The sequence below is a fragment of the Octopus bimaculoides genome, chromosome 4 (assembly GCF_001194135.2).
Source record: "Octopus bimaculoides isolate UCB-OBI-ISO-001 chromosome 4, ASM119413v2, whole genome shotgun sequence".
Classification (NCBI taxonomy): domain Eukaryota; kingdom Metazoa; phylum Mollusca; class Cephalopoda; order Octopoda; family Octopodidae; genus Octopus; species Octopus bimaculoides.
In genome coordinates, this window is record NC_068984.1 from 13,346,996 (window position 1) to 13,355,489 (window position 8,494).

General features: G+C 37.5%; 1 non-coding gene across 1 annotated transcript; it reads left to right on the forward strand.

Moving 5' to 3' along the window:
- The first annotated feature begins 3,378 nt into the window (after positions 1–3,378).
- On the forward strand, positions 3,379–3,481 carry LOC128247728 (U6 spliceosomal RNA). The gene has a single exon (XR_008264090.1). It is a non-coding gene; the product is annotated as a U6 spliceosomal RNA (small nuclear RNA).
- Positions 3,482–8,494: the final 5,013 nt, after the last annotated feature.

Genomic DNA, 8,494 nt, shown 5'->3' on the forward strand with positions numbered 1-8,494 from the left:
TATATATATATATATATATATATATATATATATGCCGTGTCTATATTCGAATAAAACACGTTGGGGATCCCTAAATGGTCAATCTCAGTGCTAGAAAAAGCAGTCAAATGTTCTTGAAATTACGCGCTGCAGTTTTGAAATGAGAGACACGTTGGATAATACAGTATCTGATCCTTGACTTGGTGCACAAGAGACAAACTGGGCTACTTAGAGCTGGCGCTTCTTTTTTGATCACACTTTTCCATCTGGACAGACCTATTAGTAAATATCATAGGACAAATAATAACTCAACAACAACACTAACAACAACAACAACAACAGGAATGCAAGGAACGTATACGCATCTGCGAGTGCGTATGCATCCATCAGAAAACAGAACCATACATGGAAGTATGAGAATGACAACGATGACGATGATGATGACAAAGTGCAGTTATACGGAATCGTATGGGTCTGTGCGTGTTAAACTCTCATACATTATAAACGCCTACCCGGATATAAACGAGAACTTAATGGCTAAATTTTGTAACAAGAAGTCAGTATGAATCCTTAGAAATGACGGCAGACGAAGTGTTTATCGGAAAACACAGCTTAATACCGAAATCCAAGAAGGCATAGCTACTTATATTTCTGTATCTCTGAGTTAAATTATTATAAAGTTAGTAAATTATGTATGATAGGAACACTACTGTTAGTTTTTATTGATCTGACTTCATTATTCTTCACTGCTTGCCGTATTAATCCTTCGCTTCTGAAATAATAACATTAATTTCTTCAGTAAAACTTTAACTGTAGATTAATATTTGAACGGTTTTATCGTCTCTCGTCTTCCATTTTTTTCTCTCTCTCTCTTTAAATGAATTATTGGAGCATTAGAAAATGTCAAGGCGGCTGTTTAAATTATACAGTTTATATATTTTTTCTCTTCATCTTTACATAAAGTTAGTAGTGTTTCTATCGGACCACGCACGCACACGCACACGAGCGCACACACACACACACACACACACACACACGCACACGCGCACACACACAGACACATATACACACATACACACACATACACACACGTACACGCGTGCATGTGTGTATGTGTGGCGAGCTGGCAGAAATGTTAGCCCGCCGGGCGAAATGCTTAGCGGTATTTCGTCTGCCCGCTACGTTCTGAGTTCAAATTCCGCCGAGGTCGACTTTGCCTTTCATCCTTTCGGGGTCCATTAAATAAGTACCAGTTACGCACTGAGGTCGATGTAATCGACTTAATCCGTTTGTCTGTCCTTGTTTGTCCTCTCTGTGTGTAGCCCCTTGTGGGCAGTAAAGAAATAACACGTACACGCCGTTCCAACAAATATGGCCATTGCGACGGTGACAACAATTCCCACCGCTGTTACCATTGCACCATTCCTATCAGCATTGCCGTTATTTTCGATATAATCATCACCACCACCATCATCATCATCATCATCAACAACAACAACAACAACACAGATGCCACTAGCAGTAATATAACGACGACGACGATGACGACAACGCCGATGACAAACACCACCACCGCCACCGCCGCCGTCGCCACTATCAGCACCACTACCACCTTAACAGCCGTTTCGACAGCAAAAGCTCTATCAACATCGTCATCACCGATAACAGGATGATCAACTACCACTATGACCAACATAACATCCAGCACCAGCACCACCAGCACCACCAGCACAACCACCAAAACCACCACCACCACCACCACCAGCAAAACTACCACCAGTACCAACATCACCAGCTGCATTGCCACCGCCACCACCACAACTAACACCACCACGATGACTACGACGACGATGACCCCCCCCTGCCACGATGATGACTACCACGGCTGCCACCATAACTACCGCCTCTAACAACAACGGTGACAGATTCCACAAGAAAGCTGTAAGAACATTGCCATAACACGACGACCTCCATCATTACCATCACCAATACGACAACCATCACCACGCCACCACCACAACCACCACCAATACAGCCAAACGCATCACCATTACCACCAATACTGGTGTAAGACATCGTAAATATTCGGATATTTGACTCTCTCAGAGTCTGATTTTAACCAGTTGTAAATGTATGACACGAGTCTTTTACAGAACACCATTGTGAACACAAAACACATACTCTATACCAGTGTCTCTCAACGTGGGGCGTGGGAAAATTGGAGTGGGGCATGCGTTAGTGTGGGTTGTGAAAATTTTTGCAAGTGACTTGAGCGCAGACTTGTCTACCCTATACTTGAATACTGAAAAGAAACGAAAAAAAAAACATCGCCATGCAATATTTATATTTAAACCATGGGAATTGATGTAGCTACGACCGATCAGCATACTGAGTGAGGTATCTGCATTTGTTAGGCGTTTGTTTCTCTGGTTCAATATCTGCCGATTACGCAAAAGGGAAAAGAACATTGACATCTCATTTTAACAGATATATCTATCAAAATTACATAAAAAATATCTCGAAATACTAAAGAGTAAATTTATTCAATAAAGTCGTCATTGGCTGCAACTAAGGTCTCCAGACGACTGCGGAATCAAGAGGGAGTTAGGTGGCCAGATGTTAGGGGTCATGTAGTCGCAGAAATTGTCTGACAGTCATGACTGGGTTCTCCTACTTGTCATGAGGACAGATCTGGTATTCTGTCGTAATTTATACTCATAAGTGAAACCTACGGTAACGTTGTATCAATATCTACTTTCTTGACATTTGTTCATTATTTTAGAACAAATTAAAGCGAACAACCAAATAAAATAAATGAATAAATATAATTTTAACATGATAATTTTAATTCAGCTTGTTTTTTGAAATCTATTTCTTAAGAATTACTGTGTTTTTTTTTTACAGCAGACACATACATTTCAAAGTTTTTTTTTTATAAAAACAAATTCGATTTCAAATAGTTTATTTGATCATTTAAAACCTAATTACTAATTCACATATTTATTTTAAATGATATAATCATTTATTCAAAATTAATAAAATTCAAATGAAAGAAACAAAAATAGAATTACAAAAAATAATAATAAATAAATAAACATTTTAAAGTATTCGACATTTTAATGAAATTCTTTCAAATTAACATCAACAGACTTATGATGCATAAGTCAAATCTAATGAATATTTACAAGCACGTATTCTTTTTATAGTACAAACCTAATAATATAATTTGTGGAGGAAGAAAAGCCCCCAAATATCCAGATAACTGAGAAAAATTCTACAAAAAATTGCAATATTATTCCTCCTTAGTTTTCATTTTTCCATTCCTTATTACACCAATTTTTAAAGTTTCTTTCAACATGTTTCAAATGTCTGGTGGCATCATTATTATTGTACTCGCACGTATTGTGGCAGTATGTATGCTAAAATTGGAACGAAAGAAAGAAGAATTATATGCACCCAGCGCAAGGATGGTACGTAAATTCGTGGAGCTTTATTTGGATATTCTGGCGGGTTTCGGTGAGGAAGAGAGAAAGGGAGGGAGAGAGAAAGAGTGTGAGAGAGATAGAGAGAGAAAAAGGAGGTAGTGTGGGGGTGGGGGAGAAATGTTTAAAAAAAGACACTTAAGATATGAACAAAGAAAGCTTAAACTAAATCCAAATGCTGTACCAGGACCATGCATCTGGTCACCTGACAATTATTAGTTATTTTCTGCAATTTGCTCTCGTAAGCCAAGCAACCCTACTCTCCCTGCGTGAGGTTTTTTCTTTTCGTAAACGTGGGATTCACCAAAACAGCTCTTTGTTTTCAAATTATAAATGATCCCCCCAAAAGGTTACTACGAGAACTGCGAATTATCTCAGAAATTATGTTCCAAGATGCATTCTAAAACCAAGAAAAATGTTAGGAGCGGTGGACCAAGAACAAAAGGAGTTCTTTGGTTGGTGACACGTTAAATTATATTGTAAGGCAATAGACTGTCTTTGTCTTCAGTTTATTGTTTTACTCTTTTATTCATTTATTTGTTTCATTTGACTGCGGCCATGCTAGAGCACCACTTCGATCAAATCGTTAAACATTTTGCCCAGCTAGCTAACGATTCCGCCAGCTTGCCTTGTACGTACGTACGTATGTATGTATGTATGTATGTATGTATGTATGTATGTATGTATGTATGTATGTATGCGTAGTACTTATTCTATCGGTCTCTTAAGCCGATCCTCTAAGTTACGGGGAATTAAACACACCAGCATCTGTTGTAAAGGGATGGCGAGCGACAAACACACACACACACACACACACACATATATATATATATATATATATGTGTGTGTGTGTGTGTGTGTGTGTGTGTGTGTGTGTGCATGTGTGTGTGTGTGTGTATACGACTTACAAGGCTTTGGTCGGCCCGAGGCTACAGTAGAAGACATGTGTCCAAGTTGCCACGCAATGGGATTGAACCTGGAACCATGTGGGTTCTGTCCCACTGCGTGGTACCTGGGGCAAGTGTTTTCTACTATAGCCTCGGGTCTACCAAAGCCGGTGACTTTTTTAACAGACCTCATATTAATACAAGCACACTAGCGCCAATATCACAGAATCGTTATCACGCCGGTCAAAATGCTTAGCGGCAGTTCGTCCGTCTTTACTTTCTGATTTTAAATTCCACTAAGCTTGAATTTTCCTTTCATCCTTTCGGGGTTGATAAAAATGAGTACCATTTGAGCACTGGGGTCGATATAATCGACTTACTCCCTCCCTTGAAATTTCTGGCCTTGTGCCAAAAGTGGAAACCGATAAATACACGCGCGCACACTTACTCGCACACACGCAAACAGACATTCACACACACACACACACACACACACACACACACACACACACACACACGCACACACGCACACACACACATACACACACACACACACACACGGATTTGTGTGTGTGTCCCGCACGTGTGTGTGCGCGTGTGTGTGTCTGTGTGTGTATTTCTTTAGTCAAGCTTCAAACATCTTAAATTCAACATGAAAGGGAATTTATGGCGATTATGCGATTTCTAAATACCGTAATGTTATAACAAAAAAATAATACATTCAACCAGGAATCGTACCCAAAATTGAATTGTTGCCTCCATCAATCGAGAGTTGCCTTTCGTCTTTGTGTATTGGCAATATACTGTAATTACTTATTACATCACATGTGAACAGAACAAGCATCATTCCAATATCGAAACAAGAATACCGTCTCCATTCACTTGGAGCTAACTTAGTTTCGTTACTGCATTTGTATTGATACGTTATTGATTTCTAACAGTAGTGTGGTCCCGAAATTGTGGCGAAGGTTTAGTATAGTCGATTATATCGACACAACTATTTGATTGATACTTTATTTTATCGACCTCGGAAAGATGAAAGGCAAAGTGGAATTGAACGCAAAACGGAAAATGACATAACTAAATATCTCAGGATATTTGTCTGAGGGTTTAATATTTCTACCAATCCTCAGCCTTTGTGTATCGCTGAGTGGCATGCATATATGAGGATCATAGATTTTCGAAAGAATAATTTTCCTATACCATTGATTATAAGTAAAAGCCTCAGAGTCGAAAGTTGAAATTACAGGCTCCGTAAGAGGGTTATGGAAGCTTTGTAGTAATCCAAAATTTCACTGAATGTAATTGACATTGAATTGTTTTTGCCGCATAGTCACAAAATTGTGTAAATAATATATTTCCCATACAAATAACCAATTCTGGCTCCCATGCAATAATAAATTTCTAAAATATTGACCTGTTATCAGCGCTAAGCCTCATATATATGTGTAGCAATATATATATGATTATGGAAACCCCTGTACTGTGAACTGACTTTTACTTTATATAGCATGGAAAGAATAAAGACCAAATCCACTTCGGCTGGATTCGAAAGTGCGACACATCGAGGCCTAATATACTGCAGTAACTCATTCGTCCAACCCAATTCTGCCCATGTACCGCGCCTTTTCAGTATTCCATTGATTCAGATACTTATAAATCATTTTATGTATCATGTATTTTTTTTAAATTTTGGGACGAAGCCAACAAGTTTGCAGAAAGGGGTAAACTGATTGTAGCGACCCCAATGCTCAAGCAATAATTATTTTATTGACTCCGAAGGAAAGGTAAAGTCAGTCTTGATGGAATTTGAACTTAGAAATCAAAGACGGGAGAAATGCCGCTAAACATTTTGCCCGACGTGCTAACGATTCTGCCAGCTCACCTTGTACGTTTGTATGTCTCTTCAATTTTTTTTTAATTACTATAAATCTTCCACAGTGGAGGGAGCCGGTTTCCCACATAGATATGAAGCTCCATCTTTGGGATGTAGTTAACACAGACAAATTCAAATTTGGAACTTGAGAAAACTCTTGCATATTTTTACTGTTCCACTCACAGATTGCACTTGTATGTACGAATGAACCGTCGATTTCTCTTCCTGAAAACCCCAGTTTATCTAGATTCTCCTTTCAGTATTTACTAACACATCCCAGTGCTCCAATTATTATTGGAATGAGTAGGAATTCATAGTCTGGATATAGAAGCTGGAGGTTTCGAAGCAGTTGTTCACAGATATCCTCTTTTTCTTTGATTTTCAAAGAGATATTTATATTTTCAGGGTAGCTGACCTCTACGACGGTACACACCTTTGCCCATCTGTCCCAAATAACAATATCCGGCCTGTTTTACATTTACCATGTATGTATGTATGTATGTATGTATGTATGTATGTATGTATGTATGTATGTATGCATGTATGTATGTATGTGTGTATGTATGTATGTATGTATGTGTGTATGTATGTGTGTATGTATGTATGTATGCATGTATGTATGTATGTATGTGTGTATGTATGTATGTATGTATGTTTGCATGTATGTATGTGTGTATGTATGTTTGCATGTATGTATGTATGTGTGTATGTATGTATGTATGTATGCATAGATGTATGTATGTATGTATGCATGTATGCATGTATGTATGTATGTATATATGTCGTTATTTAGTTTTATTTCAAGATTTCTTGTCAATAGAGAGAGAGTCAGTTTCTAACCTAAATCCAAGGCTCCTTCATTAGAATTTCAGCAATATGAAGATATGTATGTATGTATGTATGTATGTATGTGTGTGTGTGTGTAGATTATGTATGCTTTATGTATGTATTCTCATGTATATAGCGGCATATCTAGATATGCTCATATATACTTTAATGATAAACATCTGGAAAGTTTTACAAATTTTTATAGTTCCAGTGATAGATTGGATCAGCAGTCTAAATTAGCTTTCTCCTTTCTGGTTTTGGGAAGCTTAATTTCTCAAGATTGATATCTAGGTAGTTGTTACATATCCCAGTTCCCCAATAATTACAGGTATAAACCTGAACTGAATGTATAAATGTATATATGTATATATATATATATATGTATGTATTTACGTTTGTATCTGTCTGTCTGTCTGACTGTCTAAACTCGCAAAGATCCTGGTTCTGATTCTAATAAATTTTATGTATTTAGAAAGCCGTTTGCTACGACAATGTGGAATATATATATTCAAACACACACACACACACACACACACACACACACACACACACACACACACACACACACACACACACACACACACACACACACACACACACATACACACAGACACAGACACACACACACAAATAGATAGACAGACAGATACTCACGTTTTGAAAAATATTTTGTTTGTATAACGAAACATCTGTGCATGTGCGTGTGTGTGTGCGAGAGAGAGAGAGAGGGGGAGAGAGGGAGAGAGGGACAGTATACGAGCGGGTGTGTATGCGTGTATGACTATGGGTGTGTGTGCATCTGTTAGTATTTGATTGTTACAGTTTTACGCCATTATAATAATTTATGTAAAAACTTATAATAGAGCTACACACATATATAGACGTTCTAAGGAGGAGTAAAAGGTGGAGGTGAAGCAGCATCTACAGCTGTAGTGTATGTTGTAGAAAAGAAATATTCTGTGAAGAAATTTCTAGATACATCGTACAAATTAATGTATCGATGTTGCCTTTAGTAGGGCCATTATCTTAAGGAATGATCAAAGATATACGTACATACATACATACATACATACATACATACATTATTTCCACCAGAAATGAGGAAAACTGCATGAAGCGATTAAGACGTAGAATGGAGCCAATAGAAAAGGAGAAGAACGGGAAGAACAATGTTAATACAATCAGGAGTCGGGGAGAAAAGGAATGGTAATAAGCGATATAGGCACAAAGAACCACCATCTTGAAATACAAGAAAGGAAATGCGTGAAGAATATAATTACTAATTTGAATCAGGGCAACAGCAAGGCAGCAAGAATGAGGAGTCCTACAGTATGTAAACATTCTATATATATATATATATATGTATATATATATATACATATACATATATATACATGTATATATATACTTATATATATATATACATACATATATATATATAT